Source organism: Manis javanica, chromosome 5 (genome assembly GCF_040802235.1).
Source record: "Manis javanica isolate MJ-LG chromosome 5, MJ_LKY, whole genome shotgun sequence".
NCBI lineage: Eukaryota > Metazoa > Chordata > Mammalia > Pholidota > Manidae > Manis > Manis javanica.
In genome coordinates, this window is record NC_133160.1 from 117,520,719 (window position 1) to 117,544,214 (window position 23,496).

A 23,496-nucleotide genomic window follows, 5' to 3' on the forward strand; every position below is an offset into this window, starting at 1 on the left:
ACACATTTTTTATTGAATGATACATTATAATCCACAGATGAAAACCTTAAAAAACACATGCTTTGTACTATGTGAATTTACCACCTGTTTCATCTTAAATTGCACTGGGACTTTTCTTTCTTGTGGACTATCCAGTAGGAGGGGTAGCTTTAGGGACAGACACAGGTGTTGGAATAGGAAGGTAATAGTATCTAAACCATGGTTAGCATTGATATAGGAATTCTGGATATGCTTCAAATGGGTATTGGTAGAGATGTACATAAAGCTCTGAAGGGGAGTCATTTCTCCCGCTGATCTGTTGAAAGAAATAACAAAGGCTTGTTTTACTCTTTGTGAAGGTCTTCCTTTGTAAGTAGAAGCTTTAGAAGGTTTAGGATCATTGACCTTTCCTACATGTACTGTGAACAGGCACTTAATTAATTTGCATCATTTTAGAAAATTTTAGGAAATAGAGATAACCATGTTTTTGTACCTTTCTATTAATAGCCACATTTTCCTAGTAATTACTTCTATACCTATAGGGCCAAGGATGAGGGGTTGATGAGGGTGCCTCAGATATCTCTCTCAGCCTTTTTGAAGGGCTTTACCCACACCTTATGTCAGGCACAGTCTCCTCTTCATTTCTTTTCTTTCTTCCCTCTTTGCTCTCATCTATCCATATCCCTATCGATTTCTGTATTTTTAGCATTTTACAGTCGATAGTTTTGTTTATAATTTTGACATCAAAACCATCTTCTCTTTCAGATAATAAGATTTCTATGAGTATAAACAAATCCCTAAACACGATTCTTCTTCAAGTTTTATTTTTTCTTAAACATTTTTTGATTAACTGTTTAGACCAAAATAATCCTTTAGTGAATTTGCTGCTGGCAGGATCATCAAAGCTGGCTACATCTCCTCATACTCAAGTTTTAATTACTTGTTTACCTTTGTTGGAATGAGCTTTTTAGAATTAAGCAGAGTGGAGGAGTGAGCAGTTATGATTCTTTTTCAGGCTTGATAATTCTAGTAAAAATATTGTAACCCAGTTCATCACAGAGTGATTCAGGTTTCAGTTTGGGCCCCATGGTGACATGATCTGCTAGGCTGAGATAATTCCCTTGCACAGAGATCAAACCCCTGAAGTCTACTCTGTTGTGTGTGCTAATACCTAAACTCTTTAAGGATTTCTCTAGATTTTGAGAAGTTTGAATAGAGGAATATCTTTAACCACAGTTATGGGTATTTCACATGGCAATCTTACATGTTAAAAAGAGGAAATGTAACTTACACTTCATGGTTCTCCTTGGTCTTGGGAGACCTAAAGCTCAAACAGTGAAATTAATTCAACATATGCTAATGAAACACACAAAATGAATATAAGAAAATAATTTGTATCCTATCTAATATTGCTTTATGGTATTCGATTTTAAAAAAGGAATCCAGGATTTGAGTGCCCAGAAATATTGTAAGAACTATTTTTCTGAGAAGTATTAATATGTATTATAAATGACTCAAATTCACCACTGTACCAAGGCAATGTGGACTTAAACTATGTACTGAACAATATGTGATTTGTAACATTTTGTAGAATGTAATGTTAAAGGTGCAGATGTTAGCCATGTTTAAAAAGCAGAATACAGTGTGTGGAAGAAAAAATCCCTAGGATTCATGAATTAGAACAAAAAAATGCATAACTACTTTGGAATATAGAAATGAATACTTACTGGGACATGAACAATTACTGCCAAGATGGCTGTAATCAGAAGGAGAACTTTCATCTTACTCAGAAATATCCTAGAAGGCAGCAGAGACACCAAATGTTAAATTCAGAAGAACCAGTTGTACTACAGATTATATTACTAATAGCTCTTTGATCTTGGGCAAGTCACTTAAAAATCTTAGGACATCAGTCTATTTCTTAATGGAGACCATTGTTTTTTATGTAAAAATCAAAGGTGCTTTGCAATTTTACAACTATGTAACATCAATTCTTTTAAAAACAAAAATCCACATATCATTTACCAATACTTCTCTGTGCATGGTAATAAAAATAGTTTCTGAAATGGTTTGTACAGAGAATGCTAATATGGGGATAATTAGTTATTTGCTAATCTCAGGAAATTCAGAACAACATTCTATATAATTATAACCACGAAATTCATTTACATGACAGAATTACTTGCTTTGGTTCCTAGGCAACCCTCCAAATTCCACGCAGTTTGGAGGGACCTGTTTTTGAAATTTGGGAAAAGACATTTCCAAAGCCTTTCATTCTATTTTAATTCCCATTGCAGACTCATCTTGTGATACACATTGTTATAATGCATCAGTTTCAATTGCTAATAAGTATTTGAGGAAACTGAACTAAATTAAATATTTAACTAACAATCATATATGTAATAGAGAAGTAGGCAATAAAGCATAGAAACCTGCATTAATACAATAAGCACGTGAATATCACTTGATTTCAAACACAAACGGACAGTCGTCCCTGTGGGATGGTATTATTAGTCATTGAATCTTTTCTTTGTTGTGTTGTGGATGCAGTCAACGCTGGAGAATATATAGGGGCTTTGAGAAAGGCAATAAAGTTGGAGGTTGGCTCGGGAACTTTACTTCAAGTCTTCCGCATATTTATTCATAAAATATTTCTTGATCACTGAATTTCAGACATTATTCTAGGTATTGGGTATACATAGGTGAGAAAGGCCCTACTTTCATGGACTTTGGTAAGCATGCTGTTATAGGTCAATACATTACAAAGTTTTCTGAAGGTTATTTGATTTAAAGTTTTATATTGAGGAAAATGCCAATTGCCCCTATCAATGTTATTTTGGGATGGGTTTGAGGTGATTAATAGAGACTTTAAGGGAATTTCATCATCTCTGATGATTCCTAAATATCTATAAGACAGAAAAAAATGTAAAGGAAATATATGCTCAAGTTTTGAATGGTGTCATTATATTTTTATTATATTGATGATCAAATTAGGGTAAAAAAATACCAGATGATGTTATGATTGTGACAACACAGGATTTAAAATCCCACTCAAGTTCAGAATTCCATAACAAGATTGGAAATACAGGCAATTAACAGTAAAAATAATACACCCACACACATTCCTCACAGACATACATTTACACACACACACAGCTTAACTTCTAAGCACATTGTGCTTGGTGCTGTCAGGGATATAAAGAAAAAGCATGATTTTTGCCAGCTGGCAAAAAGAAGACAGGTATAGGTAATTTCATAATGAAGGAGTAGTATGGTAAACATTATACATAGAAATTACAAAATACTGAAAGCATATAGAATAAAAAAGAGATAAATTGAGGAAAGAGTTTTGGAGAAGATGGAATTCAAGCAGGGCATTAAAATAGGAAGATAATCAGCTAGTTTTAAGGATTAATCAAGACCTCATTAAGCAAAGAGATAAATAAGCCACATCACTGACTCTTCCAGATCATGTCTTGTGGTCAGGGTAGCATAATTGCCAACTACCACCTTTCATTTTTTAACTTCTCAAGATGTAATTTTCACAGCAGTAAATTGCTGTGGGCTGGGGAGTAAATCTGAAGTCTCTGAATGAATGAGATACATCTTCCTGGAGCATCAATTTCAATCAAGGATTTACAGGAAAGCACTGAAGTAATTATATTGAAAATCAATACAATATGTTATAGAATAGAATGCAAATACAGAAAATTTTAAAGAGAAAATGGGCTACAAATAAATTGGCCCTTTTCATATTTCAGAGAATCCATGGTAGTGCATGTTACCTCTCTGTGCTGACTTGAGACCCATACAATTCAAAATGATGAATCTGAGGCTCTGTAACAGTCTCAGTGTGCAATCTCACCAGCATTCCACACCCACAAAGATTTACTTATGGCCATTCCAAACTATGCACTTACCACAGCTGAATGGTGATTTTTAAGAAAACATTTTTGTAAACAGGTATACCCAAAATGATTGCCTAATTACAAGTTTACAAATTCAAAAAACCTTTGCATGACAGTCTCAATAATTTTAATTTTGACAGTCAACAGTATGTGTATGTTTGACTCTATCATCTATCATTTATTGATCTATCATCTATCTATCCATCTATCTATATTTATCATCTATCTATCATCTATCTATCTGTCATCTATCTATCATCTATATTGCCTATCATATGATAGGCAATATCTTAAATGATATTTAAGACCTCTCTAACTTTAACTTTCCTGTCAGTCCCTTCTCCTGGTCGCTGTTGTAAGATATGGGAAATGACTGGCTCTGGAATTGTAGAGAGATTTTATACACTCAGAAGTGAATAGAATGAAGAAATCTGTGGCTTGAAGGCTTCTCCTCTGGGATCAGTCATTAACTCAGGGGAATCATCAGCTATCACAATATGTTGAAATTGGAGAATAAGGGACATTTTCAGTTTCATTGAACTTTGCCTGAGTGAATACCAAATGCATCTATTTTTGGTTTCTTTTCAAATTCTGTATATCTTGTGTTTTCAAAGCTTATCATTTCACATAATGTTGCCCATGCTGTTATTTAAAACATTTTTCCTTTAATCCTCATAACTAAGAAAATATTTTCCAAGGATCCTAGTGGCTTTGATCATAGTCAGTTGGAAAGCATGTTTGGTCATGTTGCAATTTTAAGAAAATAAAGACTCTTAAAAGTCTTTTGCATGAATCTGCTTTCATCTCTTTGATATTAGTGAGCAGGCTTACAGCTTCACAGATTAATGAACCATATTTGGGAACATCAAAGCATCATGATTACATTATGAAACACTATACTTTATTTTTCAATTAAAGGTGCACAACACAACAGAAAGGATATAACCATCAAATGTAGGACTGAAAAGTAGAACCCTCAAAAAATTTCAAGGATCACCTTAAACATGCATGCATATTGTATGTATTATAGTCAAGAGTCATAAAACTAGGACTTTTTACCATTTATTTGAGAACCCTCAAGAATTCAGTTGCTTGAACACAGTTGCTATTTCAGCAGAGTTTATATGATCATAATTTTAGTAATGTATCAAAGTCCATTATTTCTCTTTTATCCTAGGAATTAGGTTCAAGAGAACTCAGAAAAAGCTAACAGCTAACATTTCTTGAGGATTTTAAGTGCTCAAGCACAAAGCTAAGTGCTTTATATATATTACACCATTAAACCCTGAAAATGACTAACCCTGAGAGCAAAGTACTATTATCAACATCCCATTTTACAGATAAAGTGACTGAGAAGTAAAGAATGCTAGTAACTGGTTTAAGCTATCACAACTAGAAACTCTGGCAGAGCTAATATTGAACACCAGTTATTTGGTTCTAAACCCACACTCTTAGTGCTTTAATACTGTCACAGTAGTGGAAGGTTAGAAAAATCAGTACAAACCCAGAGAAACATTAAACTTCATGTGTAACTGAACATTCAATCTTACCTTACTGATTTAGAGAAAACTGATTCAATCAGATATCTATTAAACAAACCTGGTATTCTGTTGTGTATCAGTTTTCATTTTGGCCAATTTGAAGTCAGAGTAGATTTCTCCAGGAGTAAGGATGTGTGTGTATGTCTACATAACTTGTATGTGTTTATGTATGTGTGCATAATATATTATTTATTCACTTGTTTAACAGCCATTATTCTGATTTCTTCATTTATATGAAATTGTTCAAACAAAAGTTTCCAGCTACCTCTTTATTGTGAAAACCATAAATACTTTTCTGTCTTCATGCTTGGCATCTTTTGGCACTTAATACTGGTGACTATTCCCACCTGGAAACCTGTTTTTCTCTCTGTTGGCTTCTTAAAACCACTCTCTGTTGTTTATCAAGTTTTCTGACAACAACCTTGAATCTTATTTGTTGATTCTTTTTCCTCAATTCATTGTACTTGATCTCTTATCTTTGTAGTTTACACTTATTCTGAATAACATAATCTACTTCTGACTCCCTAAACTATGCTTTTAGCTCTAAGATTTCTCCCAGGAGAAATAGAATATCCAGCTGAATATTCCATTTAGATGTCTGATGGATATAATTCACAACTGAATTTATAATTCTTCCCTCTATATCTGCACCTCACTTTTATTTAATCTCTCAGTGAGCAGTCATCAATCACTCACTCATCCAAGCCAGAAATCTGAAACACCCAACACTTTTCTTGTCCCTTCCCTCTAGCATCTAAATGGTGATTCCATTTCCCTTTCCTGGAATCAGTCCCTTTCATCCTTACTGCCATTTCCTTAGTTTAGTTTCTCATTCTTTCCTGAACTGTTACAATAGATTCTCTGTCTCCAATGTTCTCCCTCTCCAATCCACCTTGCTCAGTTATGCTGTAATAATGCTTCTAAATTGGCTTTCAAATTTTTAAAAATGTAACCCACAGTAAAAAAAAAAGTGCATTATATATCATAACTTAGTATAAATCCCCAACCACACAAAAAAATGAGTTTTATGCAGCACTCCAGTTTGAAAAAGACAGATGCACCCCTATGTTTATCACAGCACTATTTACAATAGCCAAGAAATGGAAGCAACCTAAATGTCCATCAGTAGATGAATGGATAAAGAAGCTGTGGTACATATACACAATGGAATATTATTCAGCCATAAGAAGAAAACAAATCCTACCATTTGCAACAACATGGATGGAGCTAGAGGGTATTATGCTCAGTGAAATAAGCCAAGTGGAGAAAGACAAATACCAAATGATTTCACTCATCTATGGAGTATAAGAACAAAAGAAAAACTGAAGGAACAAAACAGCAGCAGAATCACAGAACCCAAGAATGGACTAACAGTTACCAAAGGGAAAGAGACTAGGAAGAATGGGGGAGAAGGGAGGGATAAGGGCGGGGAAGAAGAAAGGAGGTATTGTGATTAGCATGTATAATGTGGGAGGTGGGGGAAAGGGGAGGGCTTTGCAACACAGAGAAGACAAGTAGTGATTCTACAACATCTTACTATTGCTGATGGACAGTGACTGTAATGGGGTTTGTGGGGGGGGGACTTGGGGTAGGGGAGAGCCTAGTAAGCATAATGTTTTTCAAAAAAATAAAAATAAATTAATTAATTTAAAAAAATGAGAGTTTCTAAAAAAAATAATAGCTTTACTTATTAAACTTTTTTAATGAATACTATTTTTTCCAGCTTTACTGAGATATATTTGACATATAACATTGTGTAAGTTTAAGGTGCACAAGGTGATGATTTAATATATGCATATATTGTCAAGTGATTACCACAACAAGGTTAGGTAACATATTCATCACCTCAAATAGTTACCTTAGTGTGTGTGTGTGTGTGTGTGTGTGTGTGTGTGTGTGTGTGTGTGTGTGCGTGGAGAACATTTAAGATATGCTTTTAGCAACTTTCAAGTATACAATGCAGTATAGTTAACTATAGTCACATTGCTGTACAGTAGGTCCCCAGAACTTATTCATCTTACTACTGGAAGTTTGTACCCTTTGACCAACATCTCCCTTCCCCTCCCCTCAGCCCCTGGAACTACCAATCTATTCTCTATTTTTTTAAGTTTGCTTCCCACATATAAGCAAGATCATACAGTATTTGTCTCTCTAATGAGCACTTTTCACTTTCCTGATCTTTATTTTCCATTTCTGTTGGCCCACAGGTTGTCCTGAATAAGCTAGCAGGTTGCCTAAAGCTGTGGTTTTGTTACTGAAATTTTACTACTCAAGGCAACAGGAATAATGAAGATGTCAGCCATGGATTCTCCAAAACTAAATGTGGTTGGAAGATAGATCTTCTTCTTTAGCTATAAATGGTCAAGTCAGACTATATGATTCCTGATTTTCTTATCTTTAAAGTGAAGATGATGATAATTCTCTCTGGAATTGGGAATTGAGTGAAAATGTTTTAAAGCACTGTTCATGATGTCTGACTTCACAAGTGGTTTCATCAGCATCAAAACTGAAGCTCTGAGCAAGCTTGAGTAGAACCTAAATACTTTGATATAAAACCTGGTTGACTATCCTGCTATCCTGTCTGTGTTACTGGAGCTCTGTAGACACCTTCTGTGGCTCCTCCTGAGTAGATGGTTTCCCTTGATGCCTGCTTCATGCTGAGGCCCAAAAAGTAGCCTGCAGAATCATGCATCTAGTATCTGAGTCATGCTCCTCCACTTATTTAACTTGGACAAATATTTTAACCTTTTATAATCACCCTTCTGTTCAGCATTAAAATAACAATAATAGTATTTTTTTCCTGTTTGCTTTGTAGCTTTAACAATTTAAATAAAAATGATATTTTCTATATGGCAGTGTGTTGAAATCAAAAGTCTTGAACCTGAACTGCTGTTCTTCTTCAGGTACATATCAGATCTCCATGTTCATGGTCTAGAATTTTAAGTTTTTCCCCCTCTTTATTTTTATCTTTGAATTATCAAAATATAAAAATTCTGTATTTAATAGAGATTCTGTGTTAAATCTTAGAGGATCCACATAATTAGAAAATGCTCTATTATCTTTAAATTATTTAAGGAAACTGTCAAAAATGCTTATGTGCTAGAAGCTGACAAATGTTTTACATGAAATATATATATGTATACATATATTATACATATATGTTTTACATATAATATATATATATATTCACAACAGCCCTATGGAATAAGCTATGCAATCATCCCCATTTTACAGATGAGAAAAATGAAACTTCAAAGTTAGGTATCAAGAATATATATATAGTTAGGTATCTAAGATCACAAATCTAATAAACTGTGTAACTGCAATGCAGAATTAGTGCCTAAACACACACAAGTAACATGAAATGAATAAGGGAAAAATCTACTTAGTGAGTCATAAGGGAGCTGTAAAGATTTTGAACAATTATATAATCTATTATTTTAATAACTGTTTTATATCAAAAAGTTACATTCTAACCTATTTGGACAAAAGCTTAGAATATAAAGATTATTTTTAAATTTTATTTACTTGAAACAGTGACTACAAACTCAAAAAAGATAACACATTTTGACTGGGCAAGGGAAGTTTTGGAAATAGCCACAGAAAAATTTTTTACAATAATTGGACACTTCAGAAGGTAAATATTAAATATTGTTTGTTCATTCTGATAGAAGATACATCAAATATATACAAAGTTCCTAGTAGAATTTGATATGATACAAAGCACATTGGTAGCATTTTCATGTCTTATAATTTGGGCAGAATTAGAAAATAAGACTGTTCAGCTGTTGTTGGCTCTTGCCATTTATGTTACGAAATTATTAACTGTTAATATATTAGATCAGATATAGACAACAATTTAATAGACTAGGTTGAATATAGATATAGGAGTCAGTGATTATTTATAGGTGCTTATTAGAGTCACAACAACAATAAAAACATTCAGGCAGTAATTTTTGAGAGAGAAGAGGGGATGGAGGTCGAACTCTGTGAAGGTTAACTTTGAAGGGATGTGTGGCCAAGGAGCTCATGAAAATGATTTAAAAACAAAGACAATTCTAACTCTTGGCCAGAAGGGGGAGGAATTCTGACACAGTATAAAATAGTACAGCCACATTGGAAACTGCTCAGCAGTTACTTAGGTAACATATACTTACCCTATGATGTGGCTCCGCTTCTTGGTATTTACTCAGAGAAATCAAAACATGTTTGCAAAAGGTCTTGTGCAAGAGGGTTCACGGCAGCTTTATTCCTAATGGACACTGTTGGAAACAATGCAAGCATTCTTCAGTAGAATGAATAGAGAAACTATGGTACATTCTTACAGTGTAATGTACAACTTAGCCATAACTTGAATGAATCACAAAAGCATTGTGTTGAGTAAAAGAAGCCAGACACAAAAGAATATTCAGTATATGATTTTATTTATTAAAGTTCCAGAGCAGGTAAAATTAATAGATGTTGATAGATTTTTTTTTTTGAAATAGTGGTCTAGTATGAGAGTGAGAGACTGGATTGACTGGAAAAGAGCAGAAAGGAATTTAGTAGGAGTGATGGAAAAGAGGGGTGGTGGTTACCAGGCATAGATTTATATAAAACTTATCAAACTATACACTTAACATCTGTGTGTTTAAAAGTGTTACCAGACTATAATGGTAGAGTAGATAAGGTTGTAAAGTTGGAGATGTGGTCATGCATGGATTCTAGATTTAGGTTGTGAATTAAGGTTGTTATTGTAATACATTTAGATAGGCAGCACCCAGTGGAGAAGGTTGGTAGGGAAAGTCTTGAGGCTATATCGTGGATTTCCAAATCTAAACAAAGCTTATTTTAGAGAAATTATTCTACATACAAGTTTTCTGGTCAAACCTGTTCAAAACTGAACTGCTTTTTCTGCTTTGCCTTTTTTCACTGGCCTAGAATGGGGAGACTGGGATACCAGAGTTAAAACAAACAAAACAGTAATTTGCATGTATTCTAGTGACAAACTGTGCACCTTTTTCTGCTTTTTTTACTGAAGTGTAGTTGATATACAATGTTATTTTGGTTTCAGGTATACAACATAGTGATTCAACAATTGTATGCATTACAAAATACTCCTCATGGTAAGTGTGTAATCTGTAAACTTTTGTCTTCCTAACTCTGGTAACAAAAAAGTGATAGAGTGTACTGTTTTATAATGTACTTTGAAAATGTGGAATATTTCATTGATAGTTACTATAGCATTCGGGTTTTCAGACATAGATGTTGCTTAAGAATACTTTAACAAGATTTAACTTCTTCCTGAAACAGATTGGATTCTGAAAAATGAAAAATTGGGAAATTTATTTTTAAGCTGAGTCATTGGTTCTGTTAAAACTATCTAAACTAATAAGATCTTGTTAATATTGCCTAGAATAAAGGAATAAATTTAGCATGCTTAGATTAATGCAAATGATTCTATTGAAATATTTATTCTGGAAATAACTTCTTAATGTTTAATTGCATCATTTTATTTATGTAGTATCCATTATAGAATTTTATGTTAATATTATATTTATATAATGCCCATTTTTTCAAAGTATTTATTATTGTAACCCCTTAATATTGCTAAACTCTTGGCTATAGCTTGATGCTTAGAGTTTTGCAGTTTTCCCTGGTCCTGCTTGTCTTCACTGTGTAGCTATACAGAATATCTATGTTGTGCTCATCTAGCCTCTTTAGTCACTGACCATTTGTTTTTCTCCTTCTTACAGAAACTTTGAATATTTGCTGTGTTTCAGAATGTGTTCTAAATAATAGCATGAATTACTTTCTATAAATTTTTCAGTAATCTTGTGAGCTTATTCCTAAGTGGTAAATATCTGCATTTTATCAGACATCTTGGTGTTTGACTCCCTAAGTCATGTGCAATATTAAGAGGTCGGATACCCACTGACCAATAACTGGTCAGTCAACTCAACAATTTAAGGAAAAACATAAAGTATAAGATGAAGGTAGAATAGGTGATTATTGGGTGATTTTTCCATAGGAATAAGTAGCAGATTATATTACTAAACACTAGAAAAGCTGTGGTCCTAGGAATTGTGATCAACTTTAAAGCTGAAAAAACTAACCAGATTTGTTTGAAACCAGTTAGTACATATGCATTTGTTTATTTATTCATTCACTCACTCACTCATTCATTTCTCTTCCCATACACATACACTCACACACATCAACACACACATCTATCATTTTTCTGTTTTTTCAAAATTTCAGCTGAAGGTTCAAAGCTGAGAATATAAATAAAAAGTGCTTCTATACTTACAGGTGAAAGAAGGAAACTTAACATTTTCTGAGTACTCTGTATGAGTCACATGTCTTACATGTGTTATTTTATCTAGTCCTTCAGAGCATTCTAAAAGGTAGGCATTGTTATCTATATTTTATACCTGAGAAAACTGAGACTCAAACAGGTTAAGTGACTCTCTGAAGGTTCAAAACCAGGTTGAAAGTCAAATCTGATGATATCCAAAATCTATGCCTTGTTCTGTCCAGGGTGTTGCCTCCACAAACCAGCATTCACATTCTTTAGTATGTCTCCTTTTGGGTGAGGACAGACATCTCCCTCTGTAGCTGTGTCATATTGGGAGCATGTATTTCATGATATCTGCCACGAAATAATTTTGACTCTGATGGGGAGTGCATCAGAAGGAATCTAGACTGGGGGACATAATGAGATATGTTTAAGTTAGGTAGAAACTTTATCAGCCTCAATCACCCACATTCATAAATCCAATGACAGTATATCTTGACTCTCATTGATGACACCATTTTCCAGCACAGTCCTTTGTTAATGCAATTATTCAAATGATTCATTGATACTGGCTTTATTCTCATTGTTATTACTTTCTAGATTATGCAATGATAGGATATTTGAAAAGAAATATAATTTTGTAAAGACAGGACTTATTAAATGATTGGATTATTTTATTATTTATTCATATGATACTATTTATAAGTAAAAAGAAATTCAGGAGAAGAGCCATAATATTTTGTATATTTCGAAGAACTGATATTAACACTGAGGAAGCAAATAACCTAAAATGATATCCAGAGTTGTGCCACATCTTTTTCTCTAAAAAATAAGATAGAAAAGCATTTTAGTATGATTAAACTATTTAGTGTACAATTCCCCAGATATTTTCTAAAATTGTTTAATAAAGGAATAGAAAACTACTTCCTCTAGCACTGATGCCAGATAGAATGAAGGTCATACTAACCTGAAATCCCTTTATGATTTCTCATTCAATGACTTGCATTAACTTGCATTGTGCAAAATGTGACATTATAGAAGAGACTTTTCTGAAGAGATGCTAAAACTATTCAGGTCTGATAGCATTTTTTTTTGAGAGGGCATCTCTCATATTTATTGATCAAATGGTTGTTAACAACAATAAAATTCTGTATAGAGGGGTCAGTGCCCAATGCACAATCATTAATCCATCTCAAGCCTAATTCTCGTCAGTCTCCAATCTTCTGAAGCATAACGAACAAGTTCTTACATGGTGAACGAATTCTTACATAGTGAATAAATTCTTATATGGTGAACAGTACAAGGGCATTCATCACAGAAACTTTCGGTTTTGATCACGCATTATGAACTATAAATAATCAGGTCAAATATGAATATTCATTTGATTTTTATACTTGATTTATATGTGGATCCCACATTTCTCCCTTTATTATTATTATTATTTTTATTTTTAATAAAATGCTGAAGTGGTAGGTACATGCAAGAAAAAGGTAGAAAACATAGTTTAGTGCTGTAAGAGGGCAAATGTAGATGATCAGGTGTGTGCCTATGGACTAAGTATTAATCCAAGCTAGACAAGGGCAGAAAAACATCCACGGATGCAGAAGATTTCTCTCAAAACAGGGGGGGTGAGGTTCTGAGCCTCACCTCTGTTGATCCCCAGTTTCTCACCTGATGGCCCCCCTGCGACTGTGCCTGTCTTAGGTTGTTCCTCCCTTGAGGAATCTTACCCGTTTCTGGCTAACCAGTCATCTTCCAGGGCCATACAGGGAAATGTAAAGTTGGTAAGTGAGAGAGAAGCCATATTGTTTGAAAAGGTTAGCTTTTTACTTCTTTGCAGATTTATGCCCTGTGGCTTCTATGCCCAGCACTTGTCTCGAGGTATCTTTACCACCTGGAGGAATTATGATACTCGGTAAATTCGATATGAGGCACGAATTCTATTTAAGGGTTGTAATTAGGAAGGAAGAAGAAAAGCTATAGAGGTAGCATATGGAAGAAAACATGGGAGGATTGATTATTTCTTTGACATATCTTCTTGTAGAGTACCTTAAGCATATATAGGTTTTAAACTACTAACTAACTTGCACACACATATTAACATAATAGGAATATGGTGACATAAACAATGCAAATCTATAATTACCATCCATCTCCAGTGAAGCCAAGAAAACCATTTAGGCACCCAAGGCTTTTGTGAAAATTTGTCTATGATATGATGGATATTGTCCAACTGTACTTGAACAGTCTGAGAGAAATCAGACAAATTAAAGCAACCCATTTCTGGGATCTGTTCACATCCCATATGTTCTTTTAACCGTAGATAGTCTATAGTCATAAGATTTTGGAGTGCTACAACTTGCACCCCTCCCAACTCCTGGTTGAGTTCCAACAGTACAGATCCGGTCAAATTCGTTGTCTCACTGTATGCACATGCCAGTCTAGACATCTCTCTCCTCATTCCAATGGCAAGTCCAGGAAATGGTGGGGTGGACACAGCCATAACCGCAGCATCGCCCGGATCCCTGTGGAGGCTTTTTGATGATCATCCCGCGGCACAAGTCCTCCAGAGAGTGCTGATGGCGGAAGCTCCTTCTCATACCTTATCTTAGTTCATTTTCTGGGTAGCCAAGCTAGGCCTTGATCTTCTGCATAGAAACAAACAGACCCTTTGCCCACACTTTGACATGCCCTCTATACCACTGTGCAGAACTCATTGGAGGTCAGCACACAGGAACTGCTTTTTTTTTTTATTAAGAGAAAGGAATATTATCAGAAAAGAGTACCTCCATAGCTGATCATCTGACACCCTTTAAGTGATCAACATTAAGGATATTTAGAGCATGCGTTGATCTTTGATTTACCAATAGTTTTATCCTATCAAGGAGTAATCCCCCTTTTCTTTTTTTTTATTTTTTTATTTTATTTTTTTAATCTTTAATCTACACTTACATGAAGAATACTATGTTTACTATGCTCTCCCCTATATCAGGTCCCCCCTAAAAACCACATTACGGTTACTGTCCATCAGCTTAGCAAAATGTTGTAGAATCACTACTTGTCCTCTCTGTGTTGTACAGCCCACCCTCCCCTTTCTCCTTCCCCCCCATGCATGCTAATCTTAATACCCCCTTTCTTCTCCCCCCCCTTATCCCTCCCTGCCCACCCATCCTCCCCAGTTCCTTACCCTTTGGTACCTGTTAGTCCATTTTTGGGTTCTGTAATTCTGCTGCTGTTTTGTTCCTTCAGTTTTTCCTTTGTTCTTATCCTCCTCAGATGAGTGAAATCATTTGGTATTTCTCTTTCTCGGCTTGGCTTATTTCACTGAGCATAATACTCTCCAGCTCCATCCATGTTGCTGCAAATGGTTGGATTTTTCCACTTCTTATGGCTGAGTAGTATTCCATTGTGTATATGTACCACATCTTCTTTATCCATTCATCTACCGAATGATAGCATTTTTATAGATGTTTTTCCCCCCAGAGTAGAGAATGCTGAGTAATCATTTTCATAGAAGCAGGAACCAGAAGAGACTCATAAGCAGGCATCAAGGAGGAGATTTCAAAAAACTTTACCTTTTAATTTTCCCTTCAGACAAAATTGTTTTTTTTAGTGTGCATTTTTTCACATATTGGTGCCATCCCAGCCTGCCTTCGATCAAACACCCACTAGCCTCACAGCTAACCCCACTGGCTATGTAATTAGTTAAGGTTCTGTTTGATATTAAAGGCATGGGATTTTTAAATTCCATTGGATTGTGCAACTTCTAAAATCATTTTGAGACTTTATTTAATTTCAATTTAATGTAGATGTATTGGCATTATTACAACTTTAGCTTGCAAAATGGAGTGGTGATTTGGGAAAACTGACTCTACATACAGTGTCTGTAGAATGTGTTTTACATGGACCTAGTAAATTTATTATTTGTGTTTTCAGAGTTAATACCAGGTTTATGACAAGTAACTGATTTTTTAATTCTTCATAATTTTCCTGACAGTGTTTTTCTCTTTTAATTGAGGGTATGCTTGGTACTTAATGCATGCCTCTTGACAAATACCTACCAAAGACTCTAAATGATAGGACAACATCTTATGGTTCCTTTAGGCTGTTAGTCTTGGCCTAGTAAGAAAAGGACATTCATAAGAAGCTCTTATTAAATCAAAATTAAATTATAGTCTGATTAATTTATTATCCTTGAGCAGTTTACTGGCCTTTTTATTCAAGGTTAAGACCATATATTCTACAATACCATGGACACTTTCATTATTTCCATGACTAAGTCCCACAAGTTAAGTACTAATTTTATCTCTCTTTTTCTATTATACAATAATTTCTTACATAAAATGACTCTTGGGTTACTTTGTCTTCTCTTCCATGAGCTCTGGGGTAGTAGTTGGGTCTATAGCAAAAGAAAAAAATGTATTGTGCTGGGTTTTTGTGAAGTTGAAGGAATAAAAATCCCTCCACTGGTATGTGTAAAGTTTATCATTTCTTTTTGTAAATATGGTATCATTCCTCCTGATGGCTATGGAGAATATAAAACAACAGGACTGAGATGCAAAGCAAAGAATTTATTTAAGAAGTAAATGCTTTATTAGTTTTCTAGGTTATAATCTATGCTTTAGAAAGACTACAAACATATATCAGTAAACCTGGGTGTATCTTAAACCTGGTTTTAAGTGAGTGTTCCTAGGAGAGTGTCTGGCATATAGTAGTTGCTCAATAAATGTTTGATGAATTGAGTGAATTGAATCCTGACTGGCAAAAGATTACAGGGGGAAGAAGTAATAATTGTTGATGGGTAAATAATTGTTAAGTCTTCATTGAAATGAACAATAGTGAGGGAACCTTGTAGGATGTGAGTTGGTGATTTTTAGTAGGTAGTAAACTGTGGTCAGGAAGCTTACCTTCATGGCAGTTTCCAGAGCTGTGACTATGAAAGGATCAGAGGCTAGTTGCTGCTGTCCTCCTGGTAGAAACCTGAAAAATTGGGAAGTTTAAAAAAGTCTAAATTTGTAAAATATGTTGTTTTGAACTCAAAGCTGTTAAACTTTTAAATTCATTCTTAAAAACAAAAGTAATCTTTTAGAGAAAAGCAGCTCCTGATCACAGGACACACAAGTCTGCCTACGCTGTCAGGAGCTTTCCTCACATTCTCTACTAGGCCCCGGTATTCTGTTGAACATTAAAAATCTTATAGACACCAACATCAGATAAGATCAAGGCTAAACACCAAGAAGTGTTACAAAAACAAGATCACTTTGTAAGCTTGCTAACTGCGCAAGCCACCGAAATAACAGGCAGCCTCATATCCTGGCTTCTCTGAGTGACTCTCGCTTCCATGCCAATGACAGTTTTTGCCTTGCTGCACTGTTCTTACCTTTTAGGTGAGAATCGTTGTTACTCAGTCATTGAATTACCCCCCACTTCCTGAGAACACCCAATCCTGAGTGAACTGCCACTGCTTGAACTGCCCCCAAAATCACCTGACACAAAGCCAGACCCTATGAGAAGTCATTCCGATACCTTCCCATTTAAGACACCCTGTTCCCCAGGTGTGTGTTGTCCCTCACTGCAGTGAGTGGATACATCCAGCTTAGTCCAACTTGGAGTGAAAAGCATTTGGCATTTAGGCATTTGGCATTTGGCATTGATAGATTTAATCAGCTATGAAGCAAGTAGTTTCAAAACTTGTTTTTTTTTAAATGAAAAGTATACCTTTACTTACAGGTTCTGCTTATTGTGGAATATATATCCAAATTGAGTATAGAATGGCATCTGTCAGTTTTTGGAAAATGCATTAGATTAGCTCTCATGATTTTTGTCATAATTTATAATAAATGATTCCTTAAAATTTATATGTATTTTATATTATGCTAAATGCTTTTTTGAAAGGTCATATGTTGTTGTAGTTGGTAAATAATATTGTTAAATTACCAAACATCCTTTGGAATTACTACCACCAGTCATTTGAAGAACAATTTTCAGTTTTCTCTAACTTAGTTTGGCAAGTTTTAGAGTAGTGGTTTACAGAACTATTAAATTATTTTTTCCATTCTAACTAAAAGAAATCTAGTTATGAGCAAGTTACCTAAATTTATATTAGGATTCTTAAATATTATTTCCTGTTCACAGAATTCAGCATAACATCATAGAATTGTATTCCAAGCTTTAGGGATCAGAGGTGCCTTTCACCATAGGAGTTATTTTTATTTTTTAAAATAATAACCATATGTGTATATGACAAGAGGGATGCTGGTGAACTTTTAAAAGTTAGAAAACTTCATTTTTCATGGTGATATAGCTTTTGGCCTCTGATTTTATTAAGTCCACTCACTGATGTCATTATTTTAAAAATCCAGCCTTGGAACATTTCCAAACTAGTGATGTGTTAGGAGAAAGCTAATCCTTCATGACCACCAGTTCAAGCTGTTTAGTTTTCAAACTAAATACACTCAGATATCCTCTTCTCTGAAAATGTACTGTATCTTCTCTATTCTCAGGTGGAACTTCTCAGATTAAATCAAACACTAGAAGTAGCTGCTCCTCAAATAGCTGCTGTTCTGTTTGTGCAGTTGACTGTGTGATGCTTGTTGAGGCTGTTGCCAGGACATGTAAACCGGTGGTACTGAAGCATCTATTTGTAAACAGAAAAGTCTGTAAGAGCTTCCTTTAGATCAGCATAGGCCATTTTTAAAAAAGTCCTCAAATGTCAATATTACTGTAAAGCTGAATTATATCTAGCAATTTTATGAACAAAAGTGCATAAAGCAGTTATTCCCAAACTTTAGAAATAATTTGTATTGCACAGGATACTGGAACTTGTTTCAGGGTTGTTGGTCCAACATATTTTGGAAGCAGTTAGTTCAGCGAAATTACAGGCTTTTTTTTTTTTTTTTTGAGAGGGCATCTCTCATATTTATTGATCAAATGGTTGTTAACAACAATAAAATTCAGTATAGGGGGGTCAACGCTCAATGTACAATCATTAATCCATCTCAAGCCTAATTCTCGTCAGTCTCCAATCTTCTGAAGCATAACAAACAAGTTCTTACATGGTGAACGAATTCTTACATAGTGAATAAATTCTTACATGGTGAACAGTACAAGGGCATTCATCACAGAAACTTTCGGTTTTGATCATGCATTATGACCTATAAACAATCAGGTCAAATATGAATATTCGTTTGATTTTTGTACTTGATTTATATGTTGATCCCACATTTCTCCTATTATTATTATTTTTTTTATTTTTAATAAAATGCTGAAGTGGTAGGTAGATGCAAGATAAAGGTAGAAAACATAGTTTAGTGCTGTAAGAAGGCAAATGTAGATGATCAGATGATCAGGTGTGTGCCTACGGACTAAGTATTAATCCAGGCTAGACAAGGGCAGCAAAACATCTGCAGATGCAGAAGATTTCTCTCAAAGCAGGGGGGGTGAGGTTCTGAGCCTCACCTCTGTTGATCCCCAAATTCTCACCTGATGGCCCCCCTGCGACTGTGCCTGTCTTAGGTTGTTCCTCCCTTCAGGAATCTTACCCGTCTCTGGCTAACCAGTCATCTTCTGGGGCCATACAGGGAAATGTAAAGTTGGTAAGTGAGAGAGAAGCCATATTGTTTGAAAAGGTTAGCTTTTTACTTCTTTGCAGATTTATGCCCTGTGGCTTCTATGCCCAGCACTTGTCTCGAGGTATCTTTACCACCTGGAGGAATTATGATACTCGGTAAATTCGATATGAGGCACGAATTCTATTTAAGGGTTGTAATTAGAAAGGAAGAAGAAAAGCTATAGATGTAGCATATGGAAGGAAACATGGGAGGATTGATTATTTCTTTGACATATCTTCTTGTAGAGTACCTTAAGTATGTATAGGTTTTAAACTACTAACTAATTTGCACACACATATTAACATAATAGGAATATGGTGACATAAACAAAGCAAATCTATAATTACCATCCATCCCCAGTGAAGCCAAGAAAACCATATAGGCACCCTAGGCTTTTGTGAAAATTTATCTATGATATGATGGATATTGTCCAACTGTACTTGAACCATCAGACAAATTAAAGCAGCCCATTTCTGGGATCTGTTCACATCCCATATGTTCTTTTAACCATAGATAGTCTATAGTCATGAGATTTTGGAGTGCTACAACTTGCACCCCTCCCAACTCATGGTTGAGTTCCAACAGTACAGATCCAGTCAAATTCGTTGTCTCACTGTCTGCACATGCCAGCCTAGACATCTCCCTCCTCATTCCTATGGCAAGTCCAGGAGACGGTGGGCTGGATGCAGCCACAACCGCAGCATCGTCCGGATACCTGTGGAGGCTTTTTGATGATCATCCCCCGGCACAAGTCCTCCAGAGAGTGCTGATGCCGGAAGCTCCTCCTCATATCGTATCTTAGTTCATTTTCTGGGTATCCAAGCTAGGCCTTGATCTTCTGCATAAAAACAAACAGACCCTTTGCCCACACTTTGACATGCCCTCTATACCACTGTGCAGAACTCATTGGAGGTCAGCACACAGTAACTGCTTTTTTTTTTTTTTTTAATTAAGAGAAAGGAATATTATCAGAAAAGAGTACCTCCATAGCTGATCATCTGACACCCTTTAAGTGATCAACATTAAGGATATTTAAAGCATGCATTGATCTTTGATTTACCAATAGTTTTATCCTGTCAAGGAGTAATCCCCCTTTTCTTTCTTTCTTTCTTTTTTTTTTTTTAATTTTTATTCTACACTTACATGAAGAATACTATGTTTACTATGCTCTCCCCTATATCAGGTCCCCCCTAACAACCACATTACGGTTACTGTCCATCAGCTTAGCAAAATGTTGTAGAGTCACTACTTGTCCTCTCTGTGTTGTGCAGCCCACCCTCCCCTTTCTCCCTCCCCCCCATGCATGCTAATCTTAATACCCCCCTTCTTCTTCCCCCCCCTATCCTTCCCTGCCCACCCATCCTCCCAGTTCCTTTCCCTTTGGTACCTGTTAGTCCATTTTTGGGTTCTGTAATTCCGCTGCTGTTTTGTTCCTTCAGTTTTTCCTTTGTTCTTATACTCCTCAGATGAGTGAAATCATTTGGTATTTCTCTTTCTCCGCTTGGCTTATTTCACTGAGCATAATACTCTCCAGCTCCATCCATGTTGCTTCAAATGGTTGGATTTTTCCACTTCTTATGGCTGAGTAGTATTCCATTGTGTATATGTACCACATCTTCTTTATCCATTCATCTACTGATGGACATTTAGGTTGCTTCCAATTCTTGGCTATTGTAAATAGTGCTGTGATAAACATAGGGGTGCATCTGTCTTTCTCAAACTTGATTGCTGCGTTCTTAGGGTAAATTCCTAGGAGTGGAATTCCTGGGTCAAATGGTAGGTCTGTTTTGAGCATTTTGATGAACCTCCATACTGCTTTCCACAATGGTTGAACTAATTTACATTCCCACCAGCAGTGTAAGAGGGTTCCCCTTTCTCCACAGCCTCGCCAACATTTGTTGTTGTTTGTCTTTTGGATGGCAGCTATCCTTACTGGTGTGAGGTGATACCTCATTGTAGTTTTAATTTGCATTTCTCTGATAATTAGCGATGTGGAGCATCTTTTCATATGCCTCTTGGCCATCTGTATTTCTTTTTTGGAGAACTGTCTGTTCAGTTCCTCTGCCCATTTTTTAATTGGGTTATTTGTTTTTTGTTTGTTGAGGCGTGTGAGCTCTTTATATATTCTGGACATCAAGCCTTTATCGGATGTGTCATTTTCAAATATATTCTCCCATACTGTAGGGTTCCTTTTTGTTCTATTGATGGTGTCTTTCGCTGTACAGAAGCTTTTCAGCTTAATGTAGTCCCACTTGCTCATTTTTGCTGTTGTTTTCCTTGCCCGGGGAGATATGTTCAAGAAGAGGTCACTCATGTTTATGTCTAAGAGGTTTTTGCCTATGTTTTTTTCCAAGAGTTTGATGGTTTCATGACTTACATTCAGGTCTTTGATCCATTTTGAGTTTACCTTTGTATATGGGGTTAGACAATGGTCCAGTTTCATTCTCCTACATGTAGCTGTCCAGTTTTGCCAGCACCATCTGTTGAAGAGACTGTCATTTTGCCATTGTATGTCCATGGCTCCTTTATCAAATATTAATTGACCATATATGTTTGGGTTAATTTCTGGGGTCTCTAATCTGTTCCACTGGTCTGTGGCTCTGTTCTTGTGCCAGTACCAAATTGTCTTGATTACTATGGCTTTGTAGTAGAGCTTGAAGTTGGGTAGTGAGATCCCCCCTACGTTATTCTTCTTTTTCAGGATTGCTTTGGCTATTCGGAGTCTTTGGTGTTTCCATATGAATTTTTGAATTATTTGTTCCAATTCATTGAAGAATGTTGCTGGTAATTTGAGAGGGATTGCATCAAATCTGTATATTGCTTTGGGCAGGATGGCCATTTTGACGATATTAATTCTTCCTAGCCATGAGCATGGGATGAGTTTCCATTTGTTAGTGTCCCCTTTAATTTCTCTTAAGAGTGACTTGTAGTTTTCAGAGTATAAATCTTTCACTTCTTTGGTTAGGTTTATTCCTAGGTATTTTATTCTTTTTGATGCAATGGTGAATGGAATTGTTTTCCTGATTTCTCTTTCTATTGATTCGTTGTTAGTGTATAGGAAAGCTACAGATTTCTGTGTGTTAATTTTGTATCCTGCAACTTTGCTGTATTCCGATATTAGTTCTAGTAGTTTTGGAGTGGAGTCTTTAGGCTTTTTTTATGTACAGTATCATATCATCTGCAAATAGTGACAGTTTAACTTCTTCTTTACCAATCTGGATTCCTTGTATTTCTTTGTTTTGTCTGATTGCTGTGGCTAGGACCTCCAGTACTATGTTAAATAACAGTGGGGAGAGTGGGCATCCCTGTCTGGTTCCCGATCTCAGAGAAAATGCTTTCAGCTTCTCACTGTTCAGTATAATGCTGGCTGTGAGTTTATCATATATGGCCTTTATAATGTTGAGGTACTTGCCCTCTATTCCCATTTTGCTGAGAGTTTTTATCATGAATGGATGTTGAATTTTGTCAAATGCTTTTTCAGCATCTATGGAGATGATCATGTGGTTTTTGTCTTTCTTTTTGTTGATGTGGTGGATGATGTTGATGGATTTTCGAATGTTGTACCATCCTTGCATCCCTGGGATGAACCCCACTTGGTCATGGTGTATGATCCTTTTGATATATTGTTGAATTCTGTTTGCTAATATTTTATTGAGTATTTTTGCATCTACATTCATCAGGGATATTGGTCTGTAATTTTCTTTTTTGGTGGGGTCTTTTCCTGGTTTTGGTATTAGGGTGATGTTGGCCTCATAGAATGAGTTTGGGAGTATTCCCTCTTCTTCTATTTTGTGGAACACTTTAAGGAGAATGGGTATTATGTCTTCTCTGTGTGTCTGATAAAATTCCGAGGTAAATCCGTCCGGCCCCAGGGTTTTGTTCTTGGGTAGTTTTTTGATTACCGTTTCAATTTCTTTGCTCATAATTGGTTTGTTTAACTTTTGTGTTTCTTCCTTGGTCAGTCTTGGGAGGTTGTATTTTTCTAGGAAGTTGTCCATTTCTTCTAGGTTTTCCAGTTTGTTGGCATATAGGTTTTCATAGTAGTCTTTAATAATTATTTGTATTTCTGTGGAGTCTGTCGTGATTTTTCCATTCTCATTTCTGATTATGTTGATTTGTGTTGACTCTCTTTTTCTCTTAATAAGTTGGGCTAGAGGCTTATCTATTTTGTTTATTTTCTC

The 23,496-nt window shown here is 35.5% G+C and overlaps 2 long non-coding RNA genes across 2 annotated transcripts in view; one reads left to right on the top strand and one right to left on the bottom strand.

The window, feature by feature from the left end:
• Window positions 1-12,107, bottom strand: LOC118973988 (uncharacterized). Its single transcript, XR_005063555.2, has 5 exons — window positions 11,842-12,107; window positions 9,586-9,690; window positions 1,707-1,776; window positions 1,271-1,300; window positions 1-295 (listed from the first exon to the last, which is right to left on the bottom strand). It is a non-coding gene; the product is annotated as an uncharacterized lncRNA (long non-coding RNA).
• LOC140849617 (uncharacterized) overlaps window positions 9,763-23,496 on the top strand; it is a 36,923-nt gene continuing 23,189 nt past the window's right edge. Inside the window, exons 1-2 of the long non-coding RNA XR_012131722.1 lie at window positions 9,763-9,873; window positions 10,482-10,533. This is a non-coding gene — a long non-coding RNA (uncharacterized lncRNA). The remainder of the gene's footprint in view (window positions 9,874-10,481; window positions 10,534-23,496) is intronic.